This window comes from Grus americana, chromosome 1 (genome assembly GCF_028858705.1).
Source record: "Grus americana isolate bGruAme1 chromosome 1, bGruAme1.mat, whole genome shotgun sequence".
NCBI lineage: Eukaryota > Metazoa > Chordata > Aves > Gruiformes > Gruidae > Grus > Grus americana.
In genome coordinates, this window is record NC_072852.1 from 123049770 (window position 1) to 123070040 (window position 20271).

A 20271-nucleotide genomic window follows, 5' to 3' on the forward strand; every position below is an offset into this window, starting at 1 on the left:
CGTTGAAAGCTCAAATCCTAATTATTCTTACTTAATGATATCTCATAGCATGACTCCAGGCAGCTGAGGAAATAAATCCCTTACCTCCTTATGAGTCCAAGAATAGCTCTTTCTGCACACAGGAATTGATGAGAGCCTTGCCCAGATTAACATGAGTGCTTTCTAGAGCACTCTGCTTGGAGAATCTCATCTTTCCAGTATTTGTTATGCTTATCTGAACTTTTGTTTAACTCCTTTGCTCTTCTGTGTTTCTCTCCGAAATATTGATTTTGATAGGAGGCCAGAAAGAAGGTGGAGTTTTCCAACACTCGAGCCACGGCAGCTGGGATTGCAAGGATTAAAGACATCAAGGAAGAAAGCGGCCGCTTCTCTAGAATCAGCACTTCACCGCCAGTGCTGGGAGATTTCATAAATGTTCACAGCTATTAGCTAATTACAGACGCTTGAATCTGCTCCTATTTCGCTTCTCTTTTGCAAGGCCTTTCTTCTCCCATTTGTCTTGTCGCATGTTGGATTTCTTGTTAGAAAACCTCAATAGTCAGAAAGTTAAGGCAGAAGTTACAAGCCCCATTGATCTGTATCACTGTGTCTTGGAGATAACTACATGAGGTTGGTCTGTGAGACAATTTGGGGAGCCCAGGGTATGTCTGTTGGGCTGCGCAGCCGGAGCCCAAGCAGCTGGGAAGCACACTCCTGGGGTTAAGGTTCAAGCACAGCCCCCATCCCTCCATCCCCCCCACCCTTCCCAGGTTTCAGGTTTATTTCAGAGCCTGTCTACCCCAAATAATACCAATTTAGAAAAAGCCTCCAGCTACATTCCTCCTATGCAGCTCTAGATGACATCCACAGCAAGACAAATATACAAATTAACAATAAAAGCATATCTTATATCCCCTGAGACCAGAAGCTTGGTTTTCTTCAGCAAAACTTCAGTTATCTTTTCCAGATACTGAGAAGAACTGGATTCAGCTGCAAGTAGCTATTTAGCAGTCGGAGTGCAGTGGTGGATGCTGAATTCATCCTCAGTGCTGGTCCCACAAACTCACGCTCCTTCCTCTCATGGGACTTCTCAGTGGCAGGGTGTCACCAGCGGCTCTCCCTTATGTGCCTTGGATGACATCCATGTTCTTATCACATTGTCTTCCCACAGAAAGTCAAATTCTTGGATTATTTGTCAGGAGAGCTCGTCTGTCTTCTGAGTCTCAGCCAGGCACGCGAATGCTGCTAGAATGGGGAGCGTGACGTGTTGAACTCATCTCCGTGCCAGGCTGGACCCAAAACATCACTTCGAACAAGTTTGAAAGAAGGAGAGTTCACACATCTGAGATGGACTCAGGACATTTGGATAGGAACAGCTCGTACCTCCCTTGGTAGGCAAAAGTAGGTCAACTAGTATCATCAGAAAAGTAAACATTTGGGCGTAGCAATCTTCTTCAGGTGTATGGTATAACTTTCAGTGTCATGACTGTATGGTATCACTTTCAGTGACATGACTGGGCAAAATTTGGAAATTTAGCAGTTCTTCCAGTCTAGGAAACATGTGGCTTCAGTCATGGCTAATCATATTAACTATGCTGTACAAACTTCTCCCTTGCTTGAGGCTAAGACAGGTCTGGAAATCAAGAAATACAATTCTGTTTCTGATAAGATTTGCCCATCTATCGCGTTTTCTTCACCTGAGATATATAAGCACTCATTAAACATGAAATAGCTGATCTTGGCAAAGTCTTTCTGAGATCAATGAATAGCACTCATATTTTTATGCTGGAAGCTGGGGCATGGGGAAACTATATGGACTGACTACTGCCATATATTAGTAGAATCAGGAGATCTGTATTTTTCATTATAGTTATCTAAGGGCAAGTTGTTCTTTAATACTTCATCCATAGGCTTATCTGGTTTCAGTGAGCAGCTTGTGTGGCTCTCACCGAGCTAGCTTTAAACTAAATACTTTAGAAGCAAGGTAGCTGTGTTGGTTTTGAAGCAGGGTTTCTTCCCTTTCTCAAATATCCAACACTGAGATGATGGGTTTTCCAGTGGTTGCTGATTTTGCAGTTTTGCAGGTATATTATTTAGTCTCACTGTGAGTGGCAGACTACATAACTCAGAGCTTCCTATTCACCCATAGAATTTCCAGTGGAGATGCAGCAGTTCTTTTTTTCAGGAATTAATCATATTTTGTATTCATTCCAGTAGACTTGAAAGGGAACTCAAAGCAACAAGAAACTTTTTCACTACAAGAGAGTTTCAAGAGGTTTCAGGAGGTGAAACCCCACAGCTGGCTGGCGAGCAATCCTTCACAGCATCTAAATTTCACAGCTGTAATTCTCTATGTCCAACAGCAACAATGAAGACACAGGTGAGAACGGCATGCCTTTACCACTTCATCCTTCTAAGTTATGATTTTACTTAAGATTTTGAGACCTGGATATTAGACACTGTAAAACCAAAAAATGTCAAGCCTGTGTGAGCTCACTATGCCACTTCTTTTCATCTACAACTTCTGTTGAATTGATTTTCCCCCTACAGATTTCATACTACTTTTCTGGGCCTCCCATGGACCTTTCCGGTGTCCCTTCTCACTTCCTTCCCTTCCACGAGCACGGGGTCACCAAATCTGGTGAAGCAACGGTGACCAGTGGCAAGCAGTGCATGTTGTCAGCAGGGGACAAGCCACCAGGCTAATGCTGACAGCAGCCAGCAGGAGGTTGTGGGACTCATTTTTTTGAAAGCCCATATCCTGCTCCTTGTCTGCATCCTTTTTACAAATCCCTGCTGTTTCACTCCTGTTGAATTCCTGCACTTCTGGTTTCTCCAAGTCCTTCACTTTTCAGCACAGTGTGTGGAGCAGGGAGGAGAGAGGCTGCATGGTCCATGGGATTTATACACAGGGTAGAGGTCCCAAAAGCTGCAAAGCTTGGAGTTGTGTTGGTGCATGGAAGCACAGAAGGAAAACAGTGTTTTCAACTCATGTCCATGCCTACAAGTGGAGTCCCTGGTGGCATCTGCATATTCAGTGTGAGGCTGAGGGGGCTCTGCCCCAGACTCCCAGGTTTTGTGGGCAAGTGAGGATGCTGCAGCAGGGGCAGAGAGGCAACTGCAGCCACCAGGTCATCCCAGTATCTCACTGTTGACATCCTGTCCCTCTTGGTCTCACAGGCATTGCACAGGGTCCAGCAGGCAAACAGGGCTCTCTGGAGAAAGCTTAGCTCAGGACTGAGCCTGTCTGCACAGGTCCATCTACATAATAAGCTGCTGAAGCCCTAAGGGAAGGGTCCTAGATGGTGAATGAGCTTGCTCAAAAGGGCAACCAGCCAGGTCTTTAGGGTTTTGATAGAGCAAAAGAAGCACATCACTGACCCGAGGCAAATGGATCTGACTGTGGAGCAAAAGCCAGGCTCAAGATGTGTCATGCATAGGTAACCTGCACCTTGCCAGAGCACCTGGGACTTAGCGCAGGGAAGCGTCCATCCCTGGGACTCTGCAGTGTCATGGAGCACGGTGGCCTGCCAGCCCTCCCCATCAGCGTGCTGGGCTGCAGGGGAGATAATGTGTCAGGATATGTATGTCACTGACAGCATCCACGGGGAATCCCAAGCCTAAAAACCCCACAAAAGTATTTTATATCCCCACCTACAGCAATATTGTAGGCTATAAATTTTGCATGTGGTCACTGTACTCTTCCAGACTGTGTAGGCAGCTGTCAGCTTCCTAATCCTGGATTTATTGGCAGCAATGAGAGGAGAGAGGAGGCTCTTGTCAGGGACCTAGAGGACAAGCCTATTCTCAGCACTTTAGAGGACTTTCCTGATGGTGGTTAGATGCACTGGAGTCCCCACAGGCTCCCATGAATGTTACCCTTCTCAAAGCTGAAGATGATACACCTCTGCAAGCAACCTTCTCATGTTTCCAGTACAACCCAGCCCTCAGTTTTCCTCCCTTTCTCATGCCCATATACTGAATGGTAAATTCAGCAGCAGCACCCTCACGGCCACTGACGAGGAGCGCAGCCAGAGCAATCAGCCCAAACTCTATCTCCTTGCAGGGAGGTGATTTCCCAGGGGCAGCATCTGACCTCTGAAGCAGACAAGGAAGACTTTGGGAGAAATGGCAGTGACGGGCTGTGGCTCTGCTCTGCCTGAGGCCAAGACACACCAGTGCCAGCAAGTCCCACCTGCCAGAGGTGGGAAGCCCAAATAAGGGCCTCCAAAGACCCCAGCTTCATTTCTTGGACTCCTCTGGTCTCCATAAGCCCTCCTTGCAAAACCATGAGCTGGAGTTGCCAGCGTTTTCCTCTGTAGCCAGTTGAAAGGTACGGGGGGATCTTGTTGGAGCACAACAGCAGACCCAGGGCGAGTCTGTGGCTCTGTTGACTTCAGAGACACACCTCTACACCTCCAAGCTCTCCCCTTCTGCAGCACAGAAACAGATCTTAGCATTCATCCATAGCACCTTCTTTCTGCTGTGGCAAGAATCTAAAGCACCGTGGGAAGCCAGCAGGTAATGATGGTGCTCACAGGTTAGTTCCAGCTCCTGGCTTTCCAAATCACAGCTACGGGTGCCAGGCTATGATTTATTATTAAATCAATGAGAGTTTCTTCATTGTCCTCCATGGATTTTAGCATTTCTTTCAGAAACAAGAGGACCATTTTTCTGTTCATACCTATGAAAAGAAAAAGTGCCTTGATCTGGAGTGGTCTTCTATGAAAGCCAGGCAAGAAAACATTTCAGAAGAAAAGGAAAAGCAAGGAAAACCAGAACTGTTTCTTTACATTATTCACATGCACTCTGCTACCTAAAGACAGTTGAGCTCAATTCAAGTGTCTCACATTGTGCAAACATGTGAGCATCTGGCAGAAGCGCATAACTTAAATGTTGCTGGTGTGAGTGAGTGGAACTCTTGCATCCAGCAAAGAGCAACAAGTATTATGCCATATAAGTAAGTGACAGCTTTGGAAATGAATTCATTTTAAAAGAGCCTGTCAACTTGAAACCTAGCCACTTTGTAAAAAAAAGCATTTCAAAACATTTTCAGGTTGATATCTTCCCTCAATTTTCCCCATCACTCTTAGCATCTCATTTTTGTATCAGTTAAACTTGCTCCCTCTTTTTCTGTTGTGAAGACCACACACACACACGCAAAGCTACAGAGGAAAACCAATCATCTGTGCAGCTTTACATGATAAGACAAAACAGGAATGTGTCATGAGAGGAAAAAACTAACAAGAGAAATCAACGTTAATATAGCTGGTCAAATAATTGTTTCAAGAACCAGAGAGGGAAAGCAGGAGAGGATGTTAGATGACTTTATCCTTGTAAAACTACTCTCTAACATACCTGCAATAAAATCGAGCCTCAGCTGTTTACCAGGACAAGCAACTCTGATCCTGCAAGCTGTGCACAGACCCCTGAACCGATGCAGAGCTGCAGTATTTTTTTATTTTATTTTGTTACTGACTAACAGCACAGTTTACAGCAACTGTCAATGTGCTATGGTGCAGGGAACTGGGCTTTCACAGCGCTGTCTGCAGCAGCGCTGATTCTAGGCAAAGGGGTCTCAAAAGCCTTTTTTTGCATGTCCCACTTTGGCTTCATCCAGTGCTAAAAAATGAGTCTATTTAAGCATAATTCACAGTTATCTCTTTCAGATCGTCTGTAAAATGTTAATGTAATGTGTTCCCATTTAAAGATCCCTTTGCACTGCAAGAGCCACGTGAAGCAGTCTCTACAGACAGGAGCGGCACCCAAATTAATCTAACATGGAAGAAGGAGGAATAACGAACCTTTGCAAAAGGCACAGTGAAATCTGCCCGGTGCAAGAGAGCCCATTCGCCGTGTGGGCAGGCGACATGATTAGTGATGGGCGACACTGTCCACCGTGGTGCCAGAGAGCTTCTCGGTTCGATTCTCCGAACCAGGCAAGATGTGACTCACGCAGTTTGCTTGCAAAGAAGGAGGACCATCTGCTAGTCATGAGCAGATGACAAATTCACTGCATTGCGTCTTGTCGCTACTTCCAAATTTGTAAGTAAACACATTTTGTAACCTCTCTCAGAATATTTGAGAGCTTCGATAATGGAAAAGTTTAAATTTATGTAACGCACGGGGGGGAAGGGGGAAATGTTTTATTCTGAATGGGCTTCGAAAGCGCCCGCTCCAACCTGGTGCCAGCTCTTGTAAACTCCCGCCTGCGAAGCGGGGCCACCGCGGCGGCGGGTGCGGGCGGCGAGGCGCGGCGCGGCGCGGCGGGGCGCGCTCGGGCGGGCGGGCGGGCGGCGGTGCCTGCGCTCCCCCGGGCGGCCGCCGTTCCGCGGTGCAGCCCCGACCTCTGCCGGCTCTCGCCTGCCCCTCGCTCCCTCCAGGAGCGTCCAGACCCCACTGAGAGTGTACCCCAAGGCTGGCAGCCCTGGGCACCCCACGCCTCTGTTAGAAATGGGAAATCGCTGTTCCACACACCCCCCGCACCCCCCGCCCCAGGCTGAGCCCCTGCAGCTGCCCCGCAGCGTGTGCTTGGGGTCGGCAGCGCATCCGTCCAAGTCGTGCGGGTCTTTCACAGCCAAGCCCGCTCGTCGGCAGGTCCTAGCGCAAAGGCGTGAGTTACGGCATCTTGCAGTGTGAGGGGTGAGGAAGCTAGGCAGCATGGAGGCAAGGGTTTCGGCACCAGCACCTGCGTCGACAACCTCTGTGGCTCAAACAGGCTAAAACTCGAGTTGGTACCCATGCATTGAATTTAAGCTTGCATATCCAAAGGACTCTAAGGAATTTAAGCATCAGTATCTCGCTATCTCTCAGCCTAAAGACTGAGAGAAGTAATGCAAAGAGTGACCAGGAAACACTTACGTGGCTTAGCCAGGGCATTGTCCGGACAAGGTATCCCCATGCTTTTTGAAGGACAAGATCCTATGGTAAACAAAAAATTGCATTAATTACAGCTATGGAAGCTGTACACTAAAGGTGGACATAAGAAGGCCCAAAATCACAGGACCATCTTCATCTTACATAAGTCCAGCCCTTACTGCTTTTAGCCATGACACAGTCTCCATCGAATGTAACTTCATTGTTTTTAGAGAGGGACTGTCCTTTTCCAATCGATCTCATGGCAAATAACTACTTTGCTCTGAGTCTCGGCCATCTGGACCAGACCGACAGGATAATGAAGGACTAATCATGCTGGCTCTGAAAATTGAAATCAAGGGAGTAGGGTGATGATGAACCCTGTGGCTGTGCCATTCACATGTTAGGTAGTCCAGGGAAACTCTCTGTTGCCATTCTGCCTCCTCTGTCCCAGTTCTTTGTACTCCACAGTGCATCTGCCTGACTGATTTCCTGACTTCGACAGCTTTCAGCACCTCTGCTTCTTCTGGGTTTCAGCAATGCTGATCTTCCAAATGCTGGACGATGATGCAAGACTTTCCAGCCTGTCCTGTCTCCTTGGTGTTCATCCACACCTGAGCGAGGAGAGCAGAGCAGCTAAAGATAAAGCCAGAGACCAGCAAGAGACCTCTGCAGACCAGCTTGTGAAATTGCAAGAAGTGGTGCACAGCCCTGGGGAAAGCACCTGAGTCTTTCACTGGCCCGACACCTATGAAGCCATTATCTTCACTTCGTGGCCTGCTGGCTCCTCCTTGCTTGAGTATTCCTTCTGCAGATGCTCCTCATCACCCACCCCACTTCACAGGCACCTACCTACCTCTCCTGCTTCTCTTTGTGTCTTCATGCGATCTCTGTGCAACCCCCACCTACAAGCACAAATCCAAATTCCCTTTCCCTGTCCCTGGAGATTTATAGATCTGCTTCCCTGCTCCATCTGTCACAGTGAATGCCTGTCCCTCTGATGCCACCCAAAAGACACGTCCCCCCCCAGGTGAAGCCCAGCATGCTGGGAACAGAGCTGCTCAGGTGACAGCCCAGGGTTGTACTGCATGTCCTCAGGAGCATGCTGCCTGTCCCACAGGCACCCCTAGGAGACATCTTTGGCTCAGACTTCTTCTCACATCCTCAGTGATTTATTTTTTTTCTGGATACCATCTTTATGCTGTGGTCTTTCATCTCCTTTCAGCTAAAATTCCTGCACAGGCTTCTGGCATTTTGAATCTCAGCTACTCCCACCTTTTTTTCTTTCTGGCCTTGACAAACACTGTCTCATACAACTTGTACCCAGCCTAGACACTGCTATGAGCATCCTTTCCTCACAGGTGGCTTTGGCTCTGCTGCTGCTGCCTCAGCCCCCCTTCCCCTGCTCTGCTACGTGCAGCAGAAGCCCCTTCCCTCTGCTGTCCAGGTTCCCCAGTGCATCACTCACTAACCAGACATAATTTCTGTGCTCAGCTAGCCCTTAATACAAGCCTCGCTTGCCTATTTGATAGATTTTCAGACAAGCACCCTTGCCAGTTCACTCCCACCACTCTTCAGGCGTTAGACAGGCACACCACAAACACCTGCACAGCCGCTCCCTTGTCTTCTGTCAAAATCATCATTAAAAGCCTCTGGGATGCTCTCAGAAAATCTTTACTGTGGACTGCCCCTATGCTGAGCTCATTTCTGATCTGCCGAACACTGCTGTTCCATCATTTCCTTCTGCTTTCCCTTCCCTTCGCCCACTTTGTCATTTCCCATTGCCTCTGCTTCTGTGCTAAGCTCTCTAGCACAGGGCCCATCCTTTTTCCTTAACCATTCAATACTCAGTCTGGTGATGTCCTGGTCCTTGATTAAGATTCCTACGAGCTATGGTGATATGAATAGTAAATCATTAGGATCGATTCCCTGGTGCTACACTGTCATTCTAGGCATTTGCTACAGCTCCTGGTAGTAATTTGTATTTAACTTTGCTTCAGCACCTTAGTTCTGAAGGTAGGAAATGTGTGATGTTAGTTATCTCTAATCATTGCTGGCATTAAAAGTACTGGTAGATAACTCATAGAAATAAATGCCATAATTCCTTGTCTCAGCATGAAGATATCGGTTTCTCAAGTGTTACATTTTTTAACCCATTTTGCTGAAATTTAATGTAGTTATTTAACTTTCATTTTCTTCCAGTTGCTAACCCCTCACCTAGTTCAAATGATTCATCCCCACTGCATTCACTGCCCAGGAATGTTGGCTTTCAACAAACTACAGCAAATAATGTAAAATAAACACAAATGTGCTTTCATCTCACAACAATCTGGGTTAAGTACATATTTCACACACTGCACCACAGGATATGTTAAATTAAAATCAGAACCACCAGATTTGAAAATCCAATGCCAATTCAAACCATTGCCAAGTTATTTCTGTATTCACTTATATGCAATAGTGGGCATGAGTAACAACCATTGCTTTGTTAACCCTAAAATGTGGTGTTTGACAACTTTTCTCTCCATTAGTTGAGGAAAACCAAAAATTTTTATTTGAAACTACTCTTAGTAGAAATTACTTTTATATACTGTCAAGTATCCTGATCTCCTTGAACAAATCTGAGAGCCTGCAGATAGTCATGTCTCCCTCTTCCTTTGATTTTAGTGTTCTACATTTTCAAAATTACTTTCAATCACACTCTGAAAAAGCAACCTGGAATGGCTTCCTTGAAGTGATAAATGCGTTTTTAAATGTCTGCTGCTTCATGCTGCCAGAATCAAGCAGTCTGGGTCTTGCATGTATTCATTTTCTAGTCAAAAGATGTAGGGGAGCTACATTTGAACAAAATACTGTAAAAAAGGGTTTGCGGAGACTGGGATCTGACAGGAAAATATCCATGTACTGGGCAAGACTCAGATTTAATGCACTCTTACTCCAGATTTCCATAACGTAACGTTTTATGAATCTAGCTTCTCATTCCAACAACACTAGGATAGAAATCGTGCTTGGTTGTTGATTTATTTTGAAGATATGCAGAATAGGCATTAAATTTCCTTTAAACGCAAGACTAGAGATTCCCTAAAATTTAGAAATGCCATGTTGCTATGTTTAGACTTTAACTGAGTCTAAAAGCCAGAAATTAAATTCTGGGGCTAGCAAGAGGAAAAGAAAATAATCGTAGTTCATCTCTTTTTTTCCCTCCGTATTATGGCTTGATTAGGCTATTGCTTTACCTCTGAAGAGATGAACAGGGATGTTTTGGGGAGCTTTGCTAACTCACTCCTTTGACAGCAAGACTCGGCTTTCTCCAAGTTGCTTGGAAGGATCTGCACTTATGGGAATGACTGAAGTGTCCTGGGGACAGAAAAAGAAACAATTTCATTTTAATAGGTTAATGGTTCCTGGATTCTGAAGGATCTACCGCTTGCCAAAACTTCTGCTTGCTTTTCTTCCTTCAGCTTTCATGCTGCTGTAAAGCTAGACGACATCTTTCCCTGACCAAGGAAAACCATTGACCTTTACTGGTGTTGACAAATACAGCAGAAGACAAATCCAGATACAAATATTTTCATCCATTGCCACAGAAACTCTTTGAGAGCCGTATAGCTCTGTCTGGTCAGCTGAAATGTGAATGCAGTCCCTTGGCTGAGAACGGATGGAAAACCTTTCTCTCACTAGCAAAGCAGCACTGTGTACTCTTCCACCCAGCGCAGGAGGAGAAACATCTCTGCTCCCGCAACCCTGCTTTGTTTCTTTTTTAGGTCACGTTTTGTATAAGGAGGAAAGCGATGAAGCTTACTCTTAGGACTAGAGGTTGGAGGAGGTGGTGATAAGAAGGGCAGAAGAGTTGGTTTTAAAGGATGTGCAGGTTAGGAATTTTATTCTAGCCGAGACTTTGAGAGACAACTGAATGTTTGCATTCCCAGAATTAGAACAGCTTTTTTACAGCTCTACTGCTGTAATTTAGGTTTAGAGCTCAGTTCAAAATCCAGTACTACCACAGCTGGCACTGGTAAAGAACAGAGGATAAATAAGCTAGTAGTTTTTCCTCCTTTGAAATTAAAAAAAAAATTATAAATGTCAGGATTTTCAAAATTACAGGAAAATTCAGCCTAAGGGATTTTCTCAGTTGGCTTCAACGATCTTTGGATCCAGTCCTTGGAGACAATACTACTTCTAGACCAAAATGTAGTAACGAGGGAGAAGAACACTGAATCTCGTAGCCACCGTAGAGCTGAATTAGATCTTACTATGTTCCTGTGGAGGTCTATATGTTTAATTAGAACAGCTTTTTGGCTTCTTTGAACATTTGAAGCCCTTATTCTCTAATCTCCAGTCGTGCCTATATTACAGGTTAGGGGAGTGGTAGGGCAGGCTTGTGTTAGCAGATGGGGAGCAGAAGCAGGTACATCATCAGGAAAGAAGGCCAAGGGAGATCCTAGTTCAAGTTCTGGTCCAAACACTTCTCTTTTCTACCACTGGTTGATAAATCATCCATAGTACCTCCATGGGCCAGCCCACTACAGAGATGTGTGGAAATCTTTCATGGTAACTTCCTTCACATCAGAAAGGAATGCTAATTTGTTAAAAACAAAGGGTTTTATCTAAGTGGGGCAAATTCAAAAAGAATTAATCTTGAAAAACAAGTTTTTAGAGAAAGTCTTCCAAGAAAGTCTCACCTGAACTTTCTGGGAACAAATGTTTCAGCTTTTCAATTTGAAAAGAGAGTTTACCAGGGTTTAACTTTTATTTTATAGTGCATGAAAAAATAAATATTTTTCAAGGTGGAGTAAGAATAAGACATTGCTTTTTTATCAAAATGAAACATTGAGAGCAGCTCGAAAAGGTTTTTTTACAGGTGTTTTTTGGGGAGTTAGTTTGGTCTCATAGAAAATTTGGGAGAAAAACAGAGTGCCTTTGTTCCATTCTGAGAAAGAAGAATTTTTCAAACCCATTGCTTATCCTGTAGACCAAAAAAACTCCAGCTGTCACCCATCCCTAATACTCAGGAGACTGTACCTTTTGCAATGGCAGGGCTGGAGTCATACTGTGGGTGCTTGGTGGGAGCGTAGCCAAAGAAAAGCACTGTGCTGTCAGGGGAATAGAAACTTCAGCTCGTGGGTAGGAGTGGGTGAGCCTGAGAATTACCCATGCTCGTCTGAAAATTGGCAGCCTGGCTGGAAAGCATCCAGGATCTCCGAGTGCCCAGAGTTTACAGGCCAGCCCAGGAAACAGCCTGCTTTAACAGCTCTAGGACACCCGGGAGGCCTTTTTTTGGTTAAGTGCAAACCTTTACTCACACGCACACACCCCACCTTAAGCAGCAATCCAGTCATTCTCAAGGAATGTCTTAAAAAATAATTAAATGACTTTACATCATGTTCTAGGAGATTAAATTTTTCTGCCTTGCATTTCTTAAAGCTACCAGCTTATAAGGAAGCTTGTCAAAGTAACAAAAGGTCATACGTGGCACTACTTGCTGCCTCCAACAAGAAGGAGTAGCCTGGTACCTTAGTACCCCTTTTCTTTTTGCTAAGGAGAGGAAAGAAGAAAACTGCAACAGCCTTGGCTTAGGCTAGGTAGTGTCCCCTAGTCTCTTCAATAACAAGTGCAGGATGGTGCATTTGGGATCACTTTACCTCCTGTTAAGTTGTGGATGTCTTCCAAACGTGATGAACATCAAAAGTATGTCCTCCTCAGGTGGAATTTGGAGATTCCCTTCATTTCTCCAGTATCTGTAAAATCAATCAATCAATCAATCAATCAAACAAACAAACAAAACCAGATTAAAAGTGAGGAAAGGCTCTAAATAATGCCAGTGTGGTATCACCTGCTGGGCTTGGGGGGTGTATTGTTTTTCTTTTCAGTTTTTTCACTTTCATGGGACTTAAATATCCATATTTTAAGATTATCTGTGCTGGAGAAAAAAAATGCATCATCAGCAATAGGCAGATACAGCTGCTAGAAACAGTCCTTGGAATAATGCACTGCAAATAAATGCTTCAACCTCCCAGCGAGACAGAAAGGAGACCAAGCGATGGGGCAGGTCAGCTGGCACCTGCCAAGAGGTGCCTTCGAGGTAAGCTTGGCTTGCTCATGGGCAGCGTGGCCACCCCTGCCCAGCCTGATCGGGCCTTGGCCTCACCGGCGGCTCGGACACCCCTGCACCAGCGATGGTCGGGGCACCGAGTCCCGGGTCACAGTCCGGCTCCGCCAACGGTGGCACGGGAGTTTGACACGGCACTTCGCCACACTTCTCTTTCCCTCCCTGTTATGCCACTGTTACGAGCTTCTTTTCTGGCAACGTTCTTCCAGATCAGCTCAACTCTCCTTTCATGTTAAGATAACGAAAAATGTAGGTGCCATTATTAACCACTACTCTACATCGCAAACCCGTGTCTCATTCCAGTCCCTGGTACCCCAAACCACAGTACAGATGCTGATCTAATAGCCTCTCCTGGGCAAGCCGCTAGTCTCCTAGGGTGGAGAAAGGACATAAAGAAGAATAAGTATCTATCTCAGGATAAATGAAAAATCTTTTCCAAATTTTTCTGTCTCTGCTCAAGTGCTTGATGAAAACATTATCAAGGAGGAAATAGGGACTAAAAGAGAAAATGACAGTCTATATGGGCTTTGTCTCAGACTCAGAATATGAAAGATGAGAAAGGAAAGAAAGAGACAAAAGAAAGGGAAGAAATAGTATGAAAATGAATGAAAGGGAGGAAATGGCCAAGATATGAAAAGAAAGTGAGAGACAAAGTGGCTGAGAAAAGAGGGAGAAGAAATTTTGAAGGAAACATGTGAGGCTGCAACATAGTAGCTGTACATGTCTCTAGTGGAAAGTAGTCGTTATGGGGCACGTATAAGCAAATATGACATTAAAAATTACACAATAGCAGATAAGTAAAGTCTGTGGGTAGGTCTGGATAGTTCTCCTCCAAATAAGGCAGCTGAAAGTCAGTGTTCCCTTATTGCAGCTATTGTGAAGCTAAAGTTCACTTGTACTGAAATGTTTCCTTACTTTGTATCATAGCCTGATAAGTGATTTGTTCCACTGGGAGAAAACCTTTTATCACCACTGCCCATGTGTGTTTTGTTGGCACAGTATCTGAAGTCCAATTATTCAATATACTTTTTCAGCTGGTGGGTATTTGTTTGAATTTTTAACAAAGGCGGGGTAAAACAGTGTTTTTGAAAAATTCTGGTTTGCACTTTCTCAGCTCTTCTTTTGCTGCTTTTTCTCTCTGTCTACAGCCAAATCCACTCCCTAAAGCACTGCGGCACTGCAGCCCTTAAACGAAAACTCATTTTAAGCGCTTGTAACACCCTACTCACCCACAGACACAGCGTTCCTCCAGTGGCCATTCCCAGTGCCGCTGTGCCGGTGGGCTCTGGGCAGGCCAAGCACAGTATCGGGCACATCTGCTGTCACCGAGGCACCGCTGCAGGGACCGCGCACGTAGCAAAACCAAGTGCCACAGCTGCAGCAGTGCAACTGGTTCTCCCAGCGCTAGTGCAACCACTGCTTGGTGGTAGCTTTGACAACACTCTCGCACTTGCTAAATTCCTCCTCTCCTTGATTTCATATGCTGAATGGTAGCCAAAGCCATAATCTGCGATCTTTCTATCTTGCAAGCGTCTTCCAGTCATACGATTTAACAACCAGGCGTCCTGTTACAACTAAAACTACCTGGAAACGGCGCAGAACTTTTCCACAATGTGCCATGTAAACATCATGCTTTTTTCAGGATGGCTTTTTTTTTTCCCTCCCAACTCTATTTACAGAGTAACTTTTATATTGCTGGACATTTTTCTCTTTGGTTCTTGAATAATACAGGCTTTATACTAAAAAAAAAAAAAAAAGTTAGCCTTCTCCTTTGCCTGTGCAAACATGTGTCCCCCTGCCTAAACTGAAGAGCATCACAGCTTTCTAGTATCAAGCATCTGATGTTTTATGGTAATAGTACATTTAACCAGTTTGAACAACAGTCTTTGTAACTGAAAAGTATGTAGAAGTTAGGCAAAGGTTAGGCAATATGTAAACATCATGCACCAAGAGAGGCTGATAATAACTGCTAAAAATCACAGATTTGATAAAAGCTGATAAATTCAATACATTTTTTTTTCTTTGCACCCCTCAGCATCCCTCCCATTTAATGATGGCTGACACAATCAAAACCATCCCCAAGCCACTGACCACACATCTTGAGATGTGCCCCTAGGGATATCCTTGGAGATAAGTTGTAGATCAAGACACTGGAGTGCTGTTTGGCTGCAGCTCTATTAAAAATCAGAGAGTGAAACTAAGGAGAAAGCAATCATACAGAAAAAAAAAAAAAAAAAAAAGTGGCCCTGGGTAGTCACCAGGACCCAAAACTTCTTTTGGACAGGGAACTTAGAGAAAAGTCCAACCATCATTTCCCAAGAAGGAAATGAACTTGTTGTTTGTTCCCACTGTTCCAGGAAGAAAAACAACGCAGGACAAATAAACAGGATTGCCCCAAATAAATATTTGTCTCTGAGTATCAGCTTTAAACCAGCATCCTTCTGGAAAGAAACTGGCAAGATCCTGAATGTTGTCTCTCCTGCTGGGACGAGGGAAATACTGCATGCAGCCACTGGGCAGCACAGGGACTTAGAATACAGAACTGGGGAACTGGGACATTGCAGTAAAGACTTGTCTCTCCTTGCAAAAATCCTCAGGTCTAGATAAGAAAGTGCCAGTGACAGAGACAGAGCAGCATAAGGTCAGTCTCACTTCTCAAGGTGACATGCCTTCCCCTTTCTCTGAGCCAGTGCTGTTGAGCTGGCTGAAAACCAAAATGAATTTTGTCATTTGAAACTGTTTACATTTCAAACACAAAGACTTTCAGATTTCCTACAAAGCAGAAATTTCATAACTCTCGCAGTTGTGGAAAATGGTGCAGTATTCTGAGACTTCATTTAAAATACTGTTATATCTTAATGCATGGTTTTTCATTTTTCGATTGATTACAGGCCTGTCAGCAGTAGTACTAGTCAGTGACATGACCAGGAACCACTAGCAGTCCCTCTGAAACAGGGTCCCTTCCAACCCAAACTTTACTACGATTCTGTGATATTTGAGTGATCTCGGGACAGTGAGGAGGATCAATACGATGTTCGGCGGGTGGCCGGCGGGCACGACAGGGTGACAGCCACTGCACGGCTGAGGGGTCCGTCCGTCTGAGCTCCTTTCTACCAGGGGGCACTCTGAAATCACAGTGCTGCTCAGCGTACAAGTTGTAACTCAAAGTTGCACAGACACGGAGAAGACCTAGAAACACAGATTAGCTACACCTCCTATAAGAGCTTGGATTTTGGCACGTCTTTGTATCTACTTGCTGCCCCCTTGCATAATAATCCTTCTTTTTATCCAATTATTACATTTTGAAGGTACGGAATGGGAAAAGATGTCTTTCATCACCATTCCTATAGCCCTCCTACCACAGGTGACAACATCCTATAAGGATCTTCAAAAACCTGCTCAAACTCCACCTTAACAATGTTTTTTGAACAACATGGCTTAACACAAATATTGAAACCCAAGGTCCTGATAACATTCTGACTGCAAGCTTTGAAGCAATCTTTGAAAGTAGTAACAAGAGGGTTGTTTTCTGCCATCAGATGACAAGTTATTCTGCAATGATATTTGCCTTCTCTCTGAGTGTGGCACACTGTGATTAAGAAGTGTGTTGTTTATCTTCTGTTCACAATCACTTGTAAAGATCTTAAATATCCATGACACATCACCAGCCATCCCTCCTATTCTCTGCTACATTGTCATTTAGCTTTATGCGCAGTTTAACATTTTTGAGCCAAATCTGAGTGCGTGGGACAGCATAGTACTTGTTCCAGACACGTTCCGCGAATGCTGAGGTAGGATTTTACAATCGTCTTTGAAATCCCGTGCTACATTCTGTTATGATCCCTCCACCCAGAAGTTTTACGAAACAGTCAAGTTTCAAGGCCAGGAGTTACCATCATGATCATCTACTCTAATCTCCTGCATAACATCTGCAGCATTTCATCCACTCAATCCCTTAATACCCCTGAGGGAATTATGGTTCCCTCTTAAGTGAATGAACTCTCCTGAGCCAAGTAACTTCTGTTTAAAGTAAAAATATTCCTCAAAGAAAAAAAAAAAAAAGAAAAAAAAAAGTCCAGCCTTGCTTACATCACCTTTCAATATCAAATACCTTCTCTTTACATAAGAACTAATAAACTATGAGCAAGCCATCTGCTGACTTAATCAGTAAGCTAAACAAATGGAGCTTCAACTCCGTCTTTGTGAAGCATATTTTTCCATATATCCAAGGCTTTTTGCACACCCTCCTTGAACTCTATCTGGTTGGTCACATTCATTTTGAAGAGGATGCCAGAGCAGACACAGCACTCTGGAAAAGGTCTAGGAGTCTGTCTCAGTCCAGATATCCAAAATATGGGTGTCTATTGATGAGGCTATTCCAAGGGCCAAATCTCTTCTCTGGAAATCTGTAGCACGACTTCCCTGCCCACAAGGAGCTGGAAAACTTGAAACGTTTCTTCGAACCTCCATAAGGAATCCAGGTAAAAGGCGAAGGTTGCAGACCAAAGCTCTGGGGATGGGAACAAGGGAGAGAGACTTCTTTTGAGGTCATTTCTTTCTCACCAGTCCTGACACAGTGACCTGTTTAGAAGATAGATTTTTCTACGTACATTGTCGTAGTATTAAGGAGCTGCAGATCAGGGTCAGAGGCCCACTGTGCTGGACATTACAGATCCAAAACCTAAAGCTGCTCCCTGCCCTGTGAATAACAATTTCTAGCTTTTTTTTTTTTTTTTTTTTTTTTTTTGCTACAGACTCAGAATGCTCATAGGTTTACTGTTTGTTTCACTGTGGTTCAAATTAAAAATTATAGTAATGATCAACCTAGTTCTTCTGTATTTTTTTAATCAGTGCCTTATTTGCTTTCTTCCAGCCCTCCAGGAGTGCTTCACATTGTCAAGTGTAGCAGATTTGTATATAGTAACATATAATAGTAAAAACTTATTTTTTTCTGAATCTTTTCTTTCCTGACCTATATTAAAAAGATGTATACAAATACTGATATCATAAGCAAAACAGGGAGTATCAGGAGCTTTCTACAGGTATGAAAAATAATGATTTAGCGCTTCATCAGCGTTTACTTTCCTGTGTAATTCTCAGTCACAGCTCGGCTCGCCATGCTTGGCTAGTAAAGGTGTTCAGTAAAGAAACTGGGACTAAACTCCACAGGAAGCAGTTGTGGAATACTTTTACGATAGAGCAGCTTTGTGAAAGCAGAGATTGTATTCATTGGTTTCATTGTGGAAAAACAGTGCTGGGATGTGGATGAGGAAAAATTAATTGATACATGCTGTTACTCTTCATTTTATTCTCTGAATAACAACCGAGATGAATTCAAGCCATGCCATTCAACTCTGAATTTGTTTAGAAAGAGGTCAAGGAGTGAAGGAGATGGCATCCCATCTGAGGTTTGACTTGCATCTCATATAGAGAGGGGGAAGATGTAACTGAACTTAATTCGTATTTAATATGGTGGATTTTGTTTCCGTTCCTCTCTAGAAATAAAAATGTGGTCTATCCTTATTTAAGAAAGACAGGCTGTGATAAAAATTATGAAACAAGAGGTAGAGGCCATAAATGGAAGACTCTGGATCCCGATGGCCTCTCTTCTCTAGCTGCTCTCCCCATTTGTATCCTGTGGGGACTCATCTGGCCTTGGATGTGGCCGCTGTTTGTGATTTAGCAGATGGATGGTGCTGTGGCCAAAGCACCAGCCCGGCATTCAGGAGGGATTGGATCCATTTCAGGCTTTGACACAGACTTTCTCCATAATGTTGAGCAAATCACCTATACAAAGAGAAAGCAGAAAGGCAGTGAGGTAAATTAATTCAGGTCAGTGCTTAAACAGTAGAGATTATAGCATTTCAATTTTAGAAATTGAATGTTTTTTTAAGAACTATATAATTTTTAAAAGAAACATAACATCAAGATTTCTCCTCTTATCTTGCAAAGAGAGTTTTCCCCAAATAACAATTTCGATGATTTTGTTCTTAGTAAAACCAAAATTAAATCCTTTAAGAGCAAAAATAGCTATTTAGAAAAAAAAAAATAATCCCAACCAACAATAAGTGTATGTCATTACTGCACTTCAGAAATGAAGCCCATCTGCAATCTGCTCTCTGAATCTTACTCCACTGAGCTACTGTGGGCACACAGACCTCTAGTGAAGGGAGAAGAAGAGGTGGCAGAGGAGAAATGAATGAAAAGCTCAGCCAATAAAACCCAAGAGCAATGCTCAATAAAATGGGTGGAAAACAGTAAGTGCAAATGTCAAGCATGAGTTAAGAAAAGCCACCCAGTTCATTTTCCTTAGCCTGGAGGGAATGGTTGGTTACCCATTCGAAGTTAAGTTTGAGTCCCCAAAAAGTGTGGTCTCCCCAGAAATTGCTCCCTGCACCAGAAATTGGAAGGCCACCTTGCCAAACCAAATGTTGGGACCATTTCATCATGTTGCAGAGATCCACAGAAGTATCTGCCATCCTCCCAGGCACCTGTGACTCTTCTCACAGGATTCAGAAATTATATTCTCATTTTTCTTGTTGTTTACTGGAGGGGTAGATACTATGAAATTTTAAAGGACCAAGTGGAAAAGTAATGGAATAAAAGGAAAAGGAAGAGGCTCTGAGTGCTGAATTACTGAAGAATGGAAGGAAAAATAATCCACCTTCCAAACCCATAATGCTTCCAGCAAGAGGAAAGTAAGTAAAAAAAGCACAGGGGAAACAGCAATGGCTTCTAAGGTCTAAACCTCTTCCTCTGTGCTGTACAATGTATGCATTTTTGACCTGTGTATGTCTATGCACACACATACGGAGAGGAAGCAAAAGACCATCTCTGCTCTGAAAAGTTAAATTACTAGAGAGCTTTAGAACAGCAGAAGGCAAATATGTGCCTTGTAATCACATAATTCGTAATGGATATTACAGAACATGTTCTCTAAAATTTGCTCCTATTTTTGCAATGAATTTAGCAAGTCAGAGAAGATGCAGCAGCTCCATCTTTCTTCTATAAGACATCATTGGCACTTCAAAGGAGATGAGGGTCATCGAAAACTTGCTTTTCATGGTCATTAAGTACACCTGATGAGTGCCATCACCATTCCTGGTGTCCTGCAGAATTTAAAAGGACATAGCTCTTGCTAAAAAGAATTAAATGTAAAGGCCCAACTCAGACCCCCCAGGAAGCAGTGGGAAGGCTGTGAAGTCAGTCATGAGAATATAGGACTTCTGTTTTCCAAAAATACCTTCCTAATGTGGAAATACCAGTCCATGATCAAAAATGACCTGGATTCTCAGGACTGTAAATCCCACTGAAAGTCAGCTTAGAAA